At 41.2% G+C, this 18,974-nt stretch overlaps 1 protein-coding gene across 2 annotated transcripts in view; it reads left to right on the top strand.

Annotated features, from left to right (window-relative positions):
• grid2 (glutamate receptor, ionotropic, delta 2) overlaps positions 1–18,974 on the top strand; it is an 812,001-nt gene that overhangs the window by 35,638 nt on the left and 757,389 nt on the right. For both annotated transcript variants that reach the window (XM_070546132.1, XM_070546133.1), the window contains exon 3: positions 9,751–9,868. The gene's annotated coding sequence lies outside the window, so the exon portion shown is untranslated. The remainder of the gene's footprint in view (positions 1–9,750; positions 9,869–18,974) is intronic.

Consider the following 18,974-nt stretch of genomic DNA (forward strand, 5'->3'; position numbering starts at 1 on the left):
ACCGCAGCCACGGTAAACCCACCAAGATAATATAGTTTTTTTTAAAAAAACAAGACGGTTATTATTATTGTCAACTTTTTTTTTTTTACCGGGGTTTACCGCTACACTGGTTACCGTGACAACCCTACTTGATCGGTCTGCTTTGATCTATTTTGAAAACTCCGATCAAAACCGATAGGGGCGCTATCGGCCGATTACGATCAAATGCCGATCCATCGGTGCATCCCTACCCAAAATTAAACCTGAACTCTGGAGAGAAGCTATGTGGATACCTGACAACAACTGATTCTTGGCTTTAAGTGTTTGGTTTGAATTCGATCTGAAGAAATCCAATGGGATGAATTATCTTTAAAATCGTCTAACAAATAAGTCAAAGCGAATGTATGCTTTGACTTTAAATGATGGTGCTGGGTGATCAGATTCCACACACACCAATACACACTAGTACAATATATATATATATATATATATATATATATATATATATATATATATATATATATATATATATATATATATATATATATATATATAATTTTAAAAGGAAGAGTGTCTGCCAGTCCCTCCAAGAAGACTGCTCGAAGGGCAGAGTCATCCCAGCGCAGCTTGGCGGAAATGGTGCAGAACTCCGACGCATATGCGCACACAGAGCGCTCCTTCTGGCGGAGTTTTAGGAGTCGTGTCTCTGCCCCCATTTTGCTGCTGGGTGGAACAAAAGTCTTTCTGAGAGCGGCCACGAATGCAGCGTAGTCGCTGCACTCCGGTGATTTGGAGTTGTAGAGCGCAGCAGCCCACTCTGCCGCGCGTCCGGAGAGCAGGGAGGTGAGCTGTGCCACCTGAGAGCGCGCAGTGGGGAAGCGTCCTGGGTGGCACTCGAACTGCATGTCGAGGGTAGCAAGCAGACCGTCTGGACTCCCCGTCTCTCCATTCCACTTCTCCGGGAGACTGAAGTGTGGCTCTCCCGTTGGTGGAGTGAGGGCTTTCAACTGGAGCGCATGAACCTGCTGCTGGAGTGCCGTGATGGCAGTAGACATCTGCAGGGAGAGATCGGTCTGGGAGTTCAGCCTGGTGTTAAGCTGGTCGACCAGGGCGTGGAGCTGAACGTTCTCGCTAACAACCTGCTCCAACTTCCTCTTCATCTGCTCGAACTCCGCTGGATTAATGGACTCAGTCATCCTGTCAGACTCAAAGACTGGGTTCGGGAGTACGAGCTTTTATTAGAGACTGCTGGCTGCAAGCGGTGCTGAAAAGGCTGACGGAAGGATGAGGTCTGAGTTAGAAAGGTGGAGGTTTAACTGTCTTAGCTTCTGAATACTCTGATCAAGGAACACGGTGGAACGATGACTGAGTGAAGAGCCGGTGTGGCGTCTTCCATATATAGACATGGATGACGCAGGTGCAACGTGGAGGGAATCCCCGCGAGGGGCATGCTGGGTAATGGTCCGAGACAGAAGCCGGTCAGCTGGGAGAGCCCGGCCTGGGTGCTTGGACTCTGACACAAAGCTGCTTCTTCATTTTTTCTGGAAACTGGAAATTATTAAAAATTGACCTGGTCAGCTGGTCTCTCAACGCGACTGACAAAATTTTCTCAACGATGAGAACGGGAGAAGGGGCTCCCGGTTGCCCCTCTGGGACAGATCCAGTTGGGCATATCATGGACTCCTGGAAACAGTGGAACCTGATATGCCTCTAACTGTCTGTAGAGGATTCTGAAGACGTCTGGATGTTTGTGGTGTTGGTGTCAGGTTTCCTGCTTTTTGGCCTGGGAGGTTGCCTGGCTTACCGGAAAATTAACGAGCTGTCGAGGAATATTGGCTCTTTCCCAGAGCTCAGGGATGGATTACACCGTGCTGTGAATGCACAGACTCATAATTGTCGAGATGAGTCGTAAGCTTAGAACTTTGGCTGAGATTCAGGCATTGGCACAAAAGATCGATGCGATCAAGGAGCGAGTGGACGAATCAGCTCGGAGTGGGATAGATTAATTTATGCCATTATTGGATTTTGAGAGGTTGAGGACCAACGGAACTTTAAGACAGAGAAGAAATGATCTCTGTCTGGCCCCAAAACAATTTCTTATCTGAATCTGGTGCCCTTGAGCCTGTGAGGCTGAAACGAATACCCCTGGAATGCCTTTTGAAGAAATGTGGAATGCTGCCGTCGCCATGGCAACTGTGCCTCCCTATCCCAGCCTGGGCGGGACTGCGAGCTGTGAAGGCCGCTGAATCGTTCCAGGAGTCACTGTGCCCTCTAGACCCAACGACCCCCTCCCCCTGTCCAGACACAGGTGACAAGCGCTGCTTATCCCTGCTGCATTCACTGAAGTGTGGAGAGTCCCAAACCCTGCCACCCCACCTAGTGGACACTTATGTTGTGTAATGTCTGAAGTCTGTTGCATTTCTGTCTGAGGTGTTTTTTTTTTGCATAGCAAAGCTGCCCTCCCTGTGGAGGGTAACTCTGAAGTGCATTTTTTTCCTCCACCTGACCCAATCCTCATATAAACCCTCTTATCTCTATTAAGGTAGCGCAACTCGGGTTGTGAATGACCACAGTCACCAATTCTTGTCATGTGTCTTTGCCTATGTATGTATGTATCTTTGGATTGAATTGAATTGAATTGAATTGAATTAGGAAACGGCAGAGAATATCTCGACTAGTAGAAGATAATCGTTAGCATTAGAAACGTCATCGCACAGCAGAACTCCTCCAGGCTTTTATTTGTGGAGATAAAGCATCCACGTTGGAGAGTGAACGGAGACAGTTGCGTTGCTGTTAGTCAGTCTCAGGTGCAACGCCATAATATCATGAACATTGATGAGTACGACTCCGAATCCTTCCTTTCTGCTTCCCACTGCTCTAACTTCTACTTCCTGAAACGGTAGATCCAGAGCTAATTCTTCACAGATAACTCATGAGGCATTCAGTTATACAAGAGACCACTGCACATGTGTGGGAGACATGATTGAATGAGAGCTTTAACATTGAAAAGAACAGATTTAATCAAAATTCTAACTTAAGTTTTAGGAAGGTTATTGTGTTTGCACTGTATATTAAAGCCTCTCTTTGAACCCACAGTTACAACCGGGTCACATCACTCTCAGTGATTCCCAAACACAATATCAGCTTCAATAACACCAGAGAAAAGGTTCAGCTCAGGCCCCTTTGACATGGAATTGCAGTGAGAGTATCCAGAGGTCAGAGGGCTGAACAGGGAGGTGGAATTATGTAATGGTGTCTATAGAGTTGGGTTTTATTTTGTTTTTGTTACTGAAACTGGTGTGTGATTTATGGGAGGTAGTGAACGACCTGCATGATTTCATACAGATGAAAAAAACTTCAAACCATCAACTTGTGTTGTTGATTAAAGAAGCCACGGCATTATATTTGTCGGCGCCACCGTATTTATTTCTAGAGGCAGATTCTGTGTTCTCGGATCCAATCTTCTCATGTTTTTACAATCACAGTGACTTTCAAGCATCTAAGAAGCAATTACAGTGAAACTTTTGAGATAAAGTAGGTAATTGAACGTTCAGCAACAGTTTAAGTCAAGTCAACTTTATTTATAAAGCACTTTACAACAGCATAAAAGCTGACCAGTGCTTAACAAGCCAAAAAGAACAGAAGTTCCCTAAAAATTCTAAAAATAAGATAAAAAGTTCATCATAAAGTGAAAACATGATAAAAACAAACATATCAAACTGACATAAAAGCTACTAAAAACAGATGCATTCTCAAACTGAATTAAAAGCAACCGAGAACAGATGGTTAATGTGTGAATCGGGAAAAGTCAAGATCAGGAAAAATTACATCGAATTTATTTTGATGTCATGAAAATGTCCAGCTCATCTACATACTGCATCCAGCTACATGGGGGGTGTTTTGGTTTCACTTTCTTTTTTAGTTTTATCTTGTATAGATGCAGCTTCAGCTGCAGCTCAGATCACCAGACGGCACCGGGACTCTGGAGGACGGACACCTTTTGGGAGCGGCTTGTTAAAAAAACGTAATGAACGCGGCTTTAATCACAATAAAAAGCAAGTCATGACCAAGATAAACTGAAGTCCGCGGCAGCACAGGGATCACCCCATACCACCTTCTCTACCACCATCGCATAATCTTTCGGAAAAAGAACATGCGATTGCACCACATAGCCACCACGATCTGAGCACTTATGAACAACTTGAAACTGCCTGATGCCGCCACGGCGTAGCTGCAAATTGACGGTGTCGGTGCAGGATCAGCTCGGGGTCCTTCGACTGCCGATGACGTCAAAGTAGTTGATTGGCTGAACGTGAAGCTTACGGAAGTGACGTTATCACGTTATGATTTTGATTGGTCAGAACAAATTTGCGGTCGTAGTCTTAGCGGTTGTAGTCCTGTAGTCCAAAAATCAACACTTTTTGGAGAAAATATGTTTGAATTTCTAAAGGAAATGTAAAATATAAGCAAATGATAAACGGTGACCCTCAAAAACTCTTGATGTTGATGAAATGGGGCAAAATAAAATATAAGAACTTTATTGAAAGACACCAAGCAACATTTTGAGTCAAATAATGCATTTAGATAACGACTAAGGAAATATACAGACAAACTCCACATTAATACAAACAGATATGGCTTCACATATAAGAACTGTTCTATGTTTTGTCAGTCCAATGTTGGTTTTATGCAGTTTCACATTCTTTACAAAACAAAGATAACATGGTGTTTTATTAACAAATTACAATTATAAAGAAAACATTTAGGTGTTAACAAACAAGAATTTATAAACAAAACTGCTGATGTCTTTCCAAAAGGAGGTGGTGGTGGGAGGTGGTGGGGTGGGGTATCCTCCAAGTTGGGTGACCTGATCCTAACTAGCATGTAAGAGTTTGGGTTGCTAAGCTGTTGCTTGGCCCAATCTTGCCATTGCTTTAGCAACCTCAGCTGCCACCTGGTGCCATCCATCATAGTGGATAACAGATCCTTACAGGTTAACAGCCTGCTTATTTACTTAAAATAAGGTGTTACAAAAGTCCCTGTTTGTGATGTCACAAATGGGATTTAGCATAAAATCACCTGTCACCTCTCCAGGCTGGCTCCATTATCTGAGACGAGCTCTACTCTGAGCTCTTCTGAGATCTCAGAGCTTCTCAGCTAAATGCAGCCTGGGTGGGCGTGGCCAGCTACTGCCCGTTTTCACTTCATGTGAGAGGAATCTGTGCAGAGAATATAAAACATGTTTTTACTGATCATAAGACTATTATATCTATCTGAAAAAAGTCATAGTGGCCATCTGTCAGACTGAGGAAGTAAAGGGGTTATATAGAAAGAAGCAGACGGGCTGAGTGAGATGGGGTGGGGGGCTAATTCAAAGATGGAAGAGAGAGAGATGGGCAGGAGTGAATGGAGAGGTTGCAGGGAACGCGGGCTAACAAAGATGAAAGCTAAGGTGGAGCACAGTTGGGTTAGAGCTGGGGCAGCCGGCTATTAGCAGAGCAGTGCTCAGCAGAGGCTGGGAGCTTTTGTTTGTAAGTCCCAGCCTTGGGCAAAGATGAGTTTATTTACAACAAAATATAATTGTGTGCTTTTTCATTTGTGTATTTCATCATGTAGGTGAGAAGTTTGGCATTAAGACTGCATGTCGGACCATTTATCAAGTGACCTGGGGAGGGAGGATCAGAGAAAGAGCTGCAACGGTTCCATGACCTTTTAAAAAATGAAGGCAATTTTTTGATTAGTTTTAATGGATTCTGTGGAAGTAGATTAGCGCCTTTAAAACATTTTGTTTTTCTCAAAATTTGCGAGCCGTTCCAACACAGAAACCAGCTTCCCCAGCTCGCTAGGAATTTTTAAACGCTCCCAATCCGCTTGTGGAGCTCAGCGGGGACCTCCCTGACCTGGTTCCAATGCTGATCTGGGCTCTAAGAGCCAGCAAGTATTTTTCGAAACTCTACCCACGAGCCTCTGGATGATAGAAGGCATGTTGAACTCCCAACACATCACTGGGATTATAATCCTCCGATCTGGGATGCCCACCACAAACGACTGTTTCCAGCTGCACAAAACGCACCAGGAACGGAAGCCGTTTATTCCCATGTGGAAACCCGTGGACTCAGTGTCCAGACCTGCTGGAGTTTGTACGGCTTTCACACATTAGTTTACCATTTGAAGAAAAATTAACTCAATCCAGAACTAGTGAACAAACACACTGACTTGATAACACAACCTTTCTACCAGAAAACGACCTAATCGCCACACCGAGCTTCAGACAGGACTAGCTTACAACTCCCCTCGTTACGTCAGAGGTTAAGATAATAAAAAAATTACATTTTTAGAGGCTTTGTTAAAAAAGGGCCACTTTTTACTCAAAATAAGGGGCCATTGTGTATTGCAGCGGTTCCCAAACTTATTTAGCCGCGCACCACCTTCTATGTCCCGACCGATATATATATATATATATATATATATATATATATATATATATATATATATATATATATATATATATATATATCAGACATCAAGCTAAACAGACAGGGTTAAAAAAGATATGATCGACCTGTTTCCCCATCACTTTCATTTTTTATATAGTAATTAATAAACATTCGATACCATTACAATTTCCTTTGATTTAATGTTAAATAAATATTTAGAGTGCCCAGGTAGCACATAAACAATGCAATTTAACGGTTTTCTTAAAGTAGGAACTTTTAACCTGTGGCCAGCGCGCTCTCCTTCCTTCTGCTCTGCGTAAACCTGAACTGGTCACCTACTTGTGCGTAATCAAATGTCTATAGGGGAAAAGATGGAAAAGCTATAGCCATGAGGTTCACTTTTGCCTCAGACCGACCTATTGCTGTTTTATGGTGTGGCTGAATCTGCGATCCGCTGCCACGCCGACTGGAATAACAAATGCTGCAGTAACATGAGTTGTAGTCAGGTTCGGAGTCACTGGCTGGAGCGGACTCGACTTTAATACGTCATCCCGAAATAGAAGCTAATATCTTAATTTGACCTGGAATGAACAATGTTATAAAACCTCTTAAAAGTTTTTTATCACGGAGGACGCAGTGCTCATTTCTGCCTTCAGTCTGACGGCACAGCCAGGGCCGGAGTTTGCGCAGCGTGCGCTTGTTGAATCAGTGTGTGTGTGTGTGTGTGTGTGTGTGTGTGTGTGTGTGTGTGTGTGTGTGTGTGTGTGTGTGCAGCACAGCTCCATGAGCCGCTCCAGTCACCGTGTCTTGTTATTGGCGCTATTTAAACCAATGTTGTAAAATGACTTCTGCCCAGCCCAGATGTGCTCACATGTGCACCCGTGAGCCGTGGTTCCGCTGGAACGCGTCTGACCTCTGACAGACGCACTCTGAACTTCAGATCTTCAGCACGCTGTTAATAGCCTGACACGTTTAGAATGCTGTCCCACAGTCAGTGTGCTAATATAATAATATAATAATGCTAAAATGCTCACATGAGAATCACTTCTTGATTTATTTAGTTACATCCACAATGTTCTGTGTGTGAGGTTTACAATGTCAGAACACCTGCATGAGGCAGGGTGTTAATTACAATCTGCCAGAATGACTCGCCACCTTCAGATTTCTCCAACATCGTTAAAAATGTTCAAATACGGAACATTTGCTATTGACAGCGTGCGCAGGCCAGAGTGCTGAAGCTTGGCGCATTGTTATTATGAAGTTAGGGCACATGCGGAGGACACACACACACACACACACACAAAATATACTTGTTTTCAATTGCATTTATTGGGCCCACTTACTTTTTCTTAGGCCCACCCACAAATGAGTTTCTGGCTACGCTAATGGTGACATATGACAGACTTCTCTGAGCTCCGCAGCCATTACACTTTTCACCTCGCACACCCCCTAGCGGCAGCTCTCGCACCCCCAGGGGTGCGCGCATCACACTTAGGAAATCCCTGGTGTATTGTAACACAAAATACCCACAATAAGCTTTCCAAGTAGTGTTTTATATGAAATTAAAATAAAATAAAAATTTCAATTTGCTCTTTAGGAGAGTACAGACATGATTGACTCTCTTCATATGATGAAAGAAAAGACAGTTTTTTCTAGTTTTCTGTTATGAAGAACATCTCGTTTTTAAAATGGATTCTTTGCAGCTGATCAAATAAAATCGAGGACTGATTTTTGATGGCTGGTTTTTGCATCAAGTGAAAATAAGAAGTTAATTATTTTCCTGGGGATATTTGCATATTAAAGCTGTTCATTGATCAGCAGACTACAGTCTACTTCCTCTTAAAAGTGATGTTTTTGTTTGTCCATTAAGGTCCTAAGCTCTTCTGTTCTGTCCCTTTTGTCCTGGTGTCCGTCTTCAGTTTGAAGTCTCATCAGACATTAATGAGTGCTAAATACTTCATGGTGCTGTGCATCGTGGGTGTCTCTGCACAGCGTGTTGTTTGCTTTGTGTATCTAAGAAGCAGCAGACAATGTGAAGAATAAAGATGCTATTTGCACTTGTTCTGCACAACAGCGTTCTGATGTGTGAAAGGGCTTTGAGTCAAAATCATTTCAGATTAATGTGATTTTGTATATTTAACACAAATTATTAGGTACTTTGAGGGTGTCTGAATTTAAAGTACATCTCAAATCTAGCAGGGATGTAAATGTGCATAAATCAGTGTTTGGCACATGTTTAGTGCGAAAGGAGAATAAGAAAATTAAGTATTAGAAGCCCTGAGTGTTTTGGTCAGTCTTTGCATCTATCTTACCCACAGCTAGAACATCTTCATTAGCTTTTCGAAGAAACCTGAAGAACTCTCGCTGCTATGTTTGCATTTCATTTGCAACTGGAGCTTTTGAATGGAACTTTTAGAATGAATGAGTGAAAATGATGCTAACTTGGTATTTTTAATGAAATATTGTTTATACTGTTGGTCCAATTGGTTTTTATGGAATATTGAATGATGACCACAGAAAAATGTTTTTACTGCACCAACCATGTTAATGAGTGACCTATTTATTAGGTTAGTTGGAGGGTGGGTGTGTGTGTGTGTGTGTGTGTGTGTGTGTGTGCGTGTGCGTGTGCGTGCGTGCGTGCGTGCGTGATTTTTGGCATCAGAGAATGTGTTCCATGTGTTTAGTTCATCCCTTCTGGACCTTTCCAATAACACAGTGATGCAACATGGCAAAGGGTCGAAGAACGACTCTCACTTTTTAATGTCGTTTTCATTTGGCATTCATGAAAACACGGGAGTATAATATTGCCTTTCTGCCAACATATTGCCTCAATCCTCTCAGGAGTTTTAAAAGAAGCCCAGTCTGTGCTTGCATTAGACGGAGCAAATGAAAATATGAGGGGAAATGAGGGAATGAGATGCACCAACTGTACCCAGCTGCACTCTGTCGGCCTCCTGTGAGAGCACCTAAAACCTGTAGCAATAACAGCCTTGGCATTTTGTTAGAGAGTTATTTAATTTCTTTTTTTTCTGCAGTCTGTCAAATTTTTTCATCAAGAAAAATGTCTCTAAATTATGTCTAAAAAAGTCTTTTTAACACTAAAAGCATCTTACACACATCTCTTCACACCTTAACTATTGTAGAATCGTCCCAACGCGTCTGAACTAAAAATCCATGAATTGGCTGGAGGCCGTGCAGAACTCGCCTGCCAGACTTTCAACCAGAGCCAAGTGAAGAGAGAACTTCACTCCTGAATCAGCCTTCCATCTTTACTGTTGTTCAGATCTGTCGCATCCTCAGGTCTGTTATAACCTTGAATCGTTTTATTTTTCAGATATTTTAAAAGCAAGCGATCCTGATTTACATGACGGTCCCGAGAAGAGGACGTCTCGACTTGATCAAAGATGAAAGACGATTGATCGTCTGAGGTCGAAGGGAACAGAAGGAATTGGGTCAGTAGAGTCCCTGTTCTAAAAAATAAACATCTTCATTTGATTAAACTTGGAATTTTACCGTAGAAAATGGCTGCTTTACAGTTTTGTTAATATTTGAATCTACTGGAATGTGAAACGTACAGTTGGTATCACAGTCATGACTCTAAAAGTTGACTGTCGGTGCACGAACTCTCGAATCATGAAGTGCAGACGAGTGAAAGCTCAAATCCATATTTTCCCACTAACTAGCCTTTAGGGATTTAAGATGGTTTGGCATCTTTACCTAGCCTGGAGAGGACTCGGAGGTGTTTTCAGAATTCCAACTTGAATATTTATCCCAAGCTGGGTTCTTTTGGAAAAGCCTTCCATTCACGTGCAAAACGCTGCAGGGCCTAAAAGTCGTGCAGCAGATTTAGAGAAGCTGCTTATGATGATGGGCACTTTTTAACGTAACAGTCAACATACAGAATTAGTGTTTAAAAATATTTATCCTGTTCCACTATTAAATAACCCTTTTTCATTAGTTTTTTCTTTCTAACCTTATCTGTGTTTAATCGAGTAAAGCTCTGAACTTTGACCTGATAAACCCTAAAGACTAAGTTCACTCGTTTTTTTCAATTCAATAGCAGTGGTCACTAGTATGAATGAATGCCTTGTGAGTCGATTTCTGTGGAGAAAAAAGCTCTTGTGCACCTGTTTCAGGAACTAGAAGTGAGTCAGAGCAGAGGGGGCAGAAGACGGCAGGATTTGGAGTCTTATTTCCTGATATTTGTACATCTGAACTCTGATTGGCTAGCAGCCCAGTCACTACCACTGACTGAGTTTGATTTGCGATGTTGATGTTGTATCTCCAGAAGTAACACAAGCCTGGAGGAGTTCTGCCTTATTGTGGAGTTGCTAATGCTAATGATTAGCTTCTGCTAGCCGAGACGGTCTCTGATGTTTCCTGTACACTAAACCAACAACAGCCTTCCCCATCATGAGCCAAGATGGATGAGTCCATTATTGCTAATTTTCAGTCTGAAGGGCTTTTCTAATCCAAGGATTTCCCCGTCTGATTTCTATCGAAAGCTAATGCAGGAAATTGTTTTACGTTTAGCCTTCAGAGCGACACATCATATTTCAACAATAACAAGCAGTTTCTCAGACAACTTTCATTTTTAACCTTAATAGTATATTTTCATTTATTCTGCTGCTGCTTAGCTCTACAGGTAAAAATCTTATTCCATTATTCACTTTTGACAAGCCTCACCTGTTTCAATCACAGCCTCACATTTGGTTGTAGAGAAGTTTACGGAGAAAGCAAAGCACTAAAAACGTCTGAAATAAGGAAATGATTGATGATTACCTGAAATGTGATTCTGATCTGCGTCATGAGTGAAAACCCGGCCCAAATGGTTCCAGCTTTTACTGGAGATGAGATTCATTTTCAGAGGGAAGGCTGTGTTATCTTTTGGTTACTTTGACTGATTTGAAAGATGGATTCAAAATTGCTGATGATACCTGGTTCGAGTCCTGCCTTTAATTGGAGAGAATTGTTACAGATACTGCATTTGTTACTAGAGTGTAGCTCATTTTGTAAGGTGTCTCACTCCCATGCAGAAGACCTGGGTTCGATTCTGGGTGTGAACATAGTTCATTTAGTTTCTTTTTTACATCAATTATATATTTTTTTTACAGTAAGACGCCCACATTTTTATTTGAGACTCGCCGAACGGCATTGAATTCACTGATAAAAAAGATGTGGGTTCAACTTAGCCTGGCAAGCCAGACTAAATAAATGTATTATTTAGTCTGGCCACGCTCCATTGACGGCTCTCGGTTGGGGGGGCGGGTTCTACCGTTGTCTTTCAAATGATCTCCGCATTCCACTGGACAATGAATGTGACGTACTCTTGTTTCACTCTGTTGCATCATCCCACCCACCAGGCATATAGAGTGCCCTGATTGGCCCACAAAGCGGATAAAGCTCTGTGATTTGTTCACTAAGCAGATAGAGCACTATGACTGGCCCACCATTATGGACCAATCACAGCTCTTTATGTGTTTGAAACCCCTCTAGAGAGCTGTGATTGGCTAGCCAGAGTCCTGGTAGGAGCTGTGGAGGTTCCAAACTTTGCAAAGCAAGAATTTGGTCTTGTTCTCTAGGCTAGGTTCAACTTTCATTTTGGAAAAATTTTTCAAGCAAGGGAAGGGAATGATCTGAGCATGCAGGAGGACTGACCCATCATAAACCTTTGTCGGCTGTGCTGAAGAGAAAGGTACAGAACCAAATTATTTTATTAATTAGCTGCTTGTTCTCCTGTCCTCTGTCCTCTGGGACACACACACACACACACACACACACACACACACACACACACACACACACACACACACACACACACACACACACACACACACACAGGACTGTCTCAGCTGTTATTTTCGTTAAGGAGTGTGCACGTACAGCATGCGCGCCTCGTGCACGAGCCTACTATAGAAGTTGCTGTTACGCTTTTGGCCTGAGGGGGCAATCGCGAGCATAAAAATTCAAAAGCCCGTAAAGTCCCTTTAACTGTTGTGTACAGAGGAGTCGAATTAGAATTTGATGATGGATGATTTTCCATGTATTGTAATTATTTGGTCCCAATTTTGGGAAAAATGGTCTAGCAGTTATTTCTCTCCTCAATAAAGACATCTGTAGACTTCTATCAGCTATAATTCATTCAGGTTACGCCTGTCATTGGCTCATAAAGTGCTTCCATTTGTAATTTTGTTTGTAGAAATAAATGGAGATTAGCTATTTGGCAGAGAGTTGGAATGTGTGCTTTTATTTTTAATTTCCTTTTGAATGCTTCAATAAACATCTGAGATTTGGCACTCTGTTGATTTTAAATTGTGTTTAAAAAAATCTGCAATAAAATCCAAACAGATAATGGTACCCACTTTGTTTTGCATTGCATCATAGGAGACAAGCATCCAGCTGGGGTTATCACAGAAACAAAATGGCATTTTAACTGCAAAAGAGTGAGTGGACACAGCAAGGAAAATGGCAGCTTAAGGAAAATGGCAGCCTATTGAAAACCAATCAGTACAAGCTAATTACAACACAGGGCGCCAGGTTCACTAAGTTCAAACAGAAATTGGGATTTCAGCTTGCAGCGATTGTCCTTGAACAGCAAATCGTTAAATCTGCTTTATTTCTGACAGAACCAGAAAGGTGAATCCTGTAAACGATGCCCGTAAAATGTTATACTAGAGGTGAGAAATAATTTTCACAAAATACTTTCTCTTTTACAAATGCAGCGGGCTTACATGAAATCTCAGCACCAATAATGACTCCAGCATTTTTCCTTAGAAGATTTTTGTAAACAGCTTTAGAGACGCAGTGAAATGAAATAAATGAAATTCAGTTTTCAACAGCAGGCTGCTTCTGTGTCTTGGGTTTCTGCCAGATTTAGTAAGTTCGATTTTGTTTCTCACATTTACCCAAAACTAACACTTACAGTTGTTTTTCTCTCAAATGCACTAAAACATGACATGAATTATAACCGAAACCATTGTTCAGCTCAAGTTGTTTGTACGCAGACTGGTAAATGACTAAATTAAAGTTAAAAAGACAGAAAGATGAAGATTGACTTTAATCAGAACAGAAGACGATCTGTTCTTGTTCGTAAGTCAAATCGAGCAGCTTCACTGGTCTTTCTTGGCAGAAAACGAATCTCATCATGAAGGATCCCTCACTGCAACAAGTCCTTTATTGGTTTTAAGGAGCAAGTTTAAAGAGAAACCACTTGTTACTTATTTTAGAAATACAATCTGTCACTCTAAGTTTCACATGCAGGCTAAATGTGAAAAAGTCTTATTTCCTGCATTAGCCACCGATTAAAAATAGACGGAGATGCTCAGGTCAGAAAAAGCCCGTCAGATCTACGTCACACTGAGAGTGAGCATTCCTGGACTCGCTCATCTTGGCTCACAATGGGGAGGGCTGTTGATTTAGCGTCCGGGAGAGAGCAGAGCTCATCTCGGTTAGTCGAAGCTAACCGTGAGCATTAGGAACTTCACAACATGGCAGAACTACATCAGGCTTCTGCTAATTGGTGGAGATGAAACGTTTGAGAGCGAATGGAGGCGGAGGAGTTGCACTTAGCCAATCAGAGGAGAGATGTTCGAATATCGTGAATAGTAATGAGTAAGACTCCAAATCCTGACACTTTCTGCCCCCCAACTCCTCTTGCTAACGTCTACTTCCTGAAACAGGAGTGCCAGTCTTTTTTTTTTTTTACCACAGAGATCAACTCGTGATGCATTCATTCATAGAGACCAGTAAAAAAAATTGAACGAGAACTTTATGATTTCAGTACAGCGTGGATTACTTGTTGCTCTTTCTCAGAACTAAATTTGAAAAAGGGCCGAGCAGTCTCGGTGCATGGATGTGAACGTGGTCTGCATATTTAGAGGGTTAGGAGTGAGAAATGCTAACTGAAGTTGAGAGTGAATAAATCTCCAATTTACTGCTTCAGTTGAGAATGTTATTCTAGTATTTGTATATTTTTATATAAAAAAAAAGCATCTGTCTAATGAATGCTCCATGCTGTTTGTAGGTATAATGTCATCTTTTATTCAGATAAAAAACTGATTGTTTTTTCTGGAAGTTCTCTTTTGCAGTCAGCTGCTTTTATGTGATAATGGGCTTTAGATGGAATGGCATCAGACCAGACTCCTATCGAGCTATGATGGAGAACAGCAGGGTAGAAGTGCCTCTGCATGAAGGAGAGCTGATATGAAACCTTTTATCAGATAGCATGTGTGTTTACCAAAGTCCTGAATCAGACTCGCCATCAAATTTATGTTTAACTGCACGCTTGTGGACTGCAAAATCAACTTTAACCTGCTTATTATTTAAACACTTACATCAGTGATTTATTGGATGTAATGAAAATTAGATGTTGAACATGCAAAGTCTCATTTTTACATCATTTTCTGTATTTTAAGACCTTCTCACAGCCCCTTTTTAGCTTTGATGTATTTTCCAACAAACTTCTATAATTAGGATTCCCCTCAAACTTTTTCTAAGTTATCAGCATTCATGGATCCACGTTTTTTCCTGTCATTACTCATGTTGCTAGATGATCCATAAAACAGTATTTACACACACTGTTCACACCACACACATATAATTTCAGCCCATCTATTATCTCAACCTACAGCCAGGTCTCGGTCATTTGCACAGCTGCTCTTTGCACAGGGAGGCAGTCCAGCAAAATGCCGACTTCAATTTGCAAATTTAAATGTCATTAGCAGCTCAAAAACATACCAAATAGTAAAGAGATGCAAGTATTTTTTATGACGTCATAATACTTCCATGACCAATGCAAAAGCTGTTTGTAGTTTTTAATTTTCTATTTATTGTATTAAATATAAAAAAAATTATATTTGTGAGGCAACATGTGATTTTTATCTTGAGGCACTATAGAAAAGATTGTTTCTTTCTGTCAGTCTTTCTACAAGCTCCCTCTCACATAAAGCAGTTTCAGTACCTTCCAGAATGAGCCGTTTCAGGGCTCTGCCACTTTAAAGCTGTTTTTACGAAACGATGCCGCCAATTTGCTGCAACGCCGTGGCGGCATCAGAGACCCTTAGGTAGTTTTTAAGTGGTCAGACCGTGACAGTATCGTGTCCTTTTTCTAAAATAATAGGCGATGGCGGCATACGGGTGGTGTTGGGGTGATCTCTGCAATGTCGTAGACTTCCGTTTATCTTGGACATAACTTGCTTTTTACTGCAATGGAAGCCACAATCGTTACATTTTATTAACAAGCCGCTCCTAAAGGTGTCTGTCCTCATCAGTTCCTGTGCAGTCTCTGATGATCTGAGCCTCAGCTCTAACAGAGAGACTCATGGAGTGCTGCGGCGCTCCAGTTTGACAACTCAGCTGACTTTGTTCAAAAAGCAAAACTTGCCCTCTACTTTAATTTTCAATATATGTGCCGACTGGAGCTCGGCATTCACTCCCCACTTCATCATGACACCTCCATCTATTAAGCCATGGTGCAACAGCCGTTTATAAGCCAGACCATTACCGCAACTTTATTACCAAACGAGGCGGAATGAATGCTGCAAAATCTGCTCAACACCATGCTGGCATGGCACGTTTATAAAACACACCATAGCAGTAATATTACACTGATTTGCCAGCATGGTGTGTCTTGTGAAAAGTGCTTAAGAAAACGAGCTGAAGCTGACCACACCCACCAATTCCCACTCAGGCTGCTATTAGCCAAGAAACTCAGATATCAGGGTAGGGCTCGGAGTAGAGCCACTGCTCCTCCAACAGCAGATCTCTTTTGCAGCAAGAAGTGGTTCTATTCTAATTTTCCCATTTGTGACATCACAAACAGGGACTTTTGAAACGGATTGTTTAAGGCACAAATTTGCTAAAATAGAACACAGACAGAAACTATGTTAATAGTTTTTTTGACATTCAGAGTGTTAGGCAGAAGAGACCAACATGTCAGCACAAAAGGAAGCCAAAGGTAAGTGTGGCATATTGTCAAATTTACCTGTTTGTCAGATGTTTTGTTTTATGTTTATTTATTTGGCAGACGCTTTTATCCAAAGTGACTTACAATTTATTTATTTATTTATTTAACTTGTAGGGCATGTTGTGATCTGTAGGGGAAACCGGAGTACCCAGAGGAAACTCACGCATGCATGGGGAGAACATGCAACTCCACGCAGACAGGCCACAGCCGAGTTTCAAACCTGCAACCTTCTTGCTGCGAGGCAACAGTGCTAACAACTGCGCCACCATGCAGCCCTTTAGACTGTTTTAGATATCAGTTTTAGACCGATATATGCAGACAGCTTGGCTAAACTGAAGAAAAAGTAAAAAATAAATCTGCAAATATTTCTTCTTTAATAAACAGTTCTGTTCAGAGGACAAGGTATAAAAGTTCATGGGATAGAATGTGTTGTAATAATGGTTCTTCTCCATAAGAGATCTTGTGTTAAGAGTTGGGACTGTCAGCTTTTAGCGTAAAAGCACCCACAGACACTGCGTGGTAATGGGCAGCTTTACTATTTATATTTTTGCTTTGCTAAGCAGGTGTTTTGATGTGGTTCAAAATTTCCACCCTCAGCGTGCAGCTGCTGGGAATGCTTTTCTTAGGTTCTACACTGAATTCTCCATCACTTCGTATATAAAAAAATGCTCATACACCAAAGTTGAGTCTCAGTGGTCAAGTCTTCTCTGACACTGAGTTTATCTCCTGAATGGGATTCTGGCTCTAAGTCAGACATAATGCATAACGCAATGGCAGCCTTTATGTGCTAGAGTACCAACAAGCCTACTAGGATGCTGGTGTTGGAGTGTTTTTTCAGTTCGACTAGGCATCCTTTTGAAAATAAAAATCTAGTTTTAGTCATTTGAAATGGATGAAATGTAAAAATTTGAGGTGCCCATGCTTGATTTAAAAAAAGAAATCTCTCCAACTCTTCAGACTGAACACCTCTCAGTTTGGACTTTATATTGGATATGTCTCATGCTGTTACCCACTGGAGTTTAATAATGGACCTATTGCTGACAAACAAATCTTTAATACAATGCATGACTATATTTAAAGCTGAGGCCCACCCCTGTTAAGATGGCTTAAACATTTTCAGTCACTCATTTGAGGTGAGTTTGGATTTTCACAGTCTGATGCGCTTGATCGTAGAAGATTAGTGTTTGTAAAAAGATTTTTTTAGCAGAGAAACACTCCCTTCTCTGTAGTGGTGCAACATTTCAAGTGTTTTCGAAACTGTAAAATATTTTCTTTAAGTGTTTTTTTGTTTCTCACCTTCATGTTGTTGTTGGACTGATGAGCAGGGATTCTCTAATCCATGATGTGTATACATTTGAAATGATGCCATGTGGAAATGCAGTGGTGCAGTAAAGTTTTGACATAGTAATTTGTTCCACTTCATACTTTTTTGTTAAGTAATGAAGTATTTAATTGTAGAAAGAAGCAACTTTACTCCTGCAACTGTTTTACTGCTTCAGCACCATAGCAGTAAAGCCTGACAGAGGTTCAGCACCGGTCTAGGTGGACAGCTCCCATGGAACACTTGCTGTGTTTAAGCCAGTATTTCACAGGGCTGCAACTTTTGGTGACTACTTCAAAGCAGAAAATTAAGTAAAAGTAAAAAAAAAAAAAAAAAAAAAAAAACAGGCAAATTTTAAGTTGTTGTCACACTGAATCAAGCCCTTACAAGATGTTTATACATCACTGGATCATACAATCATACAGGGTATTTTACACCTTTCTTAACAAATTGTAATACCTGAACTAAAGTTGGGTACATTTTCTAGTCTTGATTTAGTGTCCCAATTATGTGATTTTTAGTTGTGATTTGGTTGCCAACTCCTTCCAAAGTTGTCACACTTGCTCGTGCAAATAAATAGGAAGCTGTAGATAAGGCATGCCAGTAGTCTGGCTCAGAAGCAGTTTTTTTTTCATTTTTGGCCATTGGAGTAATTTTGTGTGGCTCCAATAACAATTCTAGAATGGTTTATGCATTAATAAAATGAAAATGAAAACAAAAATTTGGGTGGCTTTTTAGGACTTTAGGCCATTGTCCTTAATTGTTTGGACACCCTTGTTCTAGATGATTTTACTATAAAGAGGAATTTTAATGGGGCAGCAGTAGCTCAGGAAGTTAAGCAGGTTTTCCAGCAATCAGACGGTTGTGGGATCGATTCCGGCTTCCAGCAGAGAATGCTGCTGTTGTGTTGATGGGCAAGACACTTAAAGGTGTGGTTTACTCATTTATTCAATACTTAAGCAGTGTGTTTTTTAGTGTAAACCAATGCCTTATGACTCATTTTAAAAAGCTGTGATCCTGTTCTGAGATGTTTATGTTTATGTATTTAGCAGATGTTTTTGTCCAAAGTGACTTACAAGTGATAATCGGCACGTTGCACTTGAGGCTAACAACAGTAACCAATTTCCAATCAGTTGTAGGTGGCAGTGAGGCAGCATGATGAATCATGGAGAGGAGGGAACAAGGAGTGGACAGTTGAGAGGGGGACGGCTGCAGGGAGGGTGTTAGTTTAGAAGATGCTCTCTGAAGAGCAGGGTCTTCAGGAGTTTCTTGA

Source organism: Nothobranchius furzeri, chromosome 17, assembly GCF_043380555.1.
Source record: "Nothobranchius furzeri strain GRZ-AD chromosome 17, NfurGRZ-RIMD1, whole genome shotgun sequence".
Classification (NCBI taxonomy): domain Eukaryota; kingdom Metazoa; phylum Chordata; class Actinopteri; order Cyprinodontiformes; family Nothobranchiidae; genus Nothobranchius; species Nothobranchius furzeri.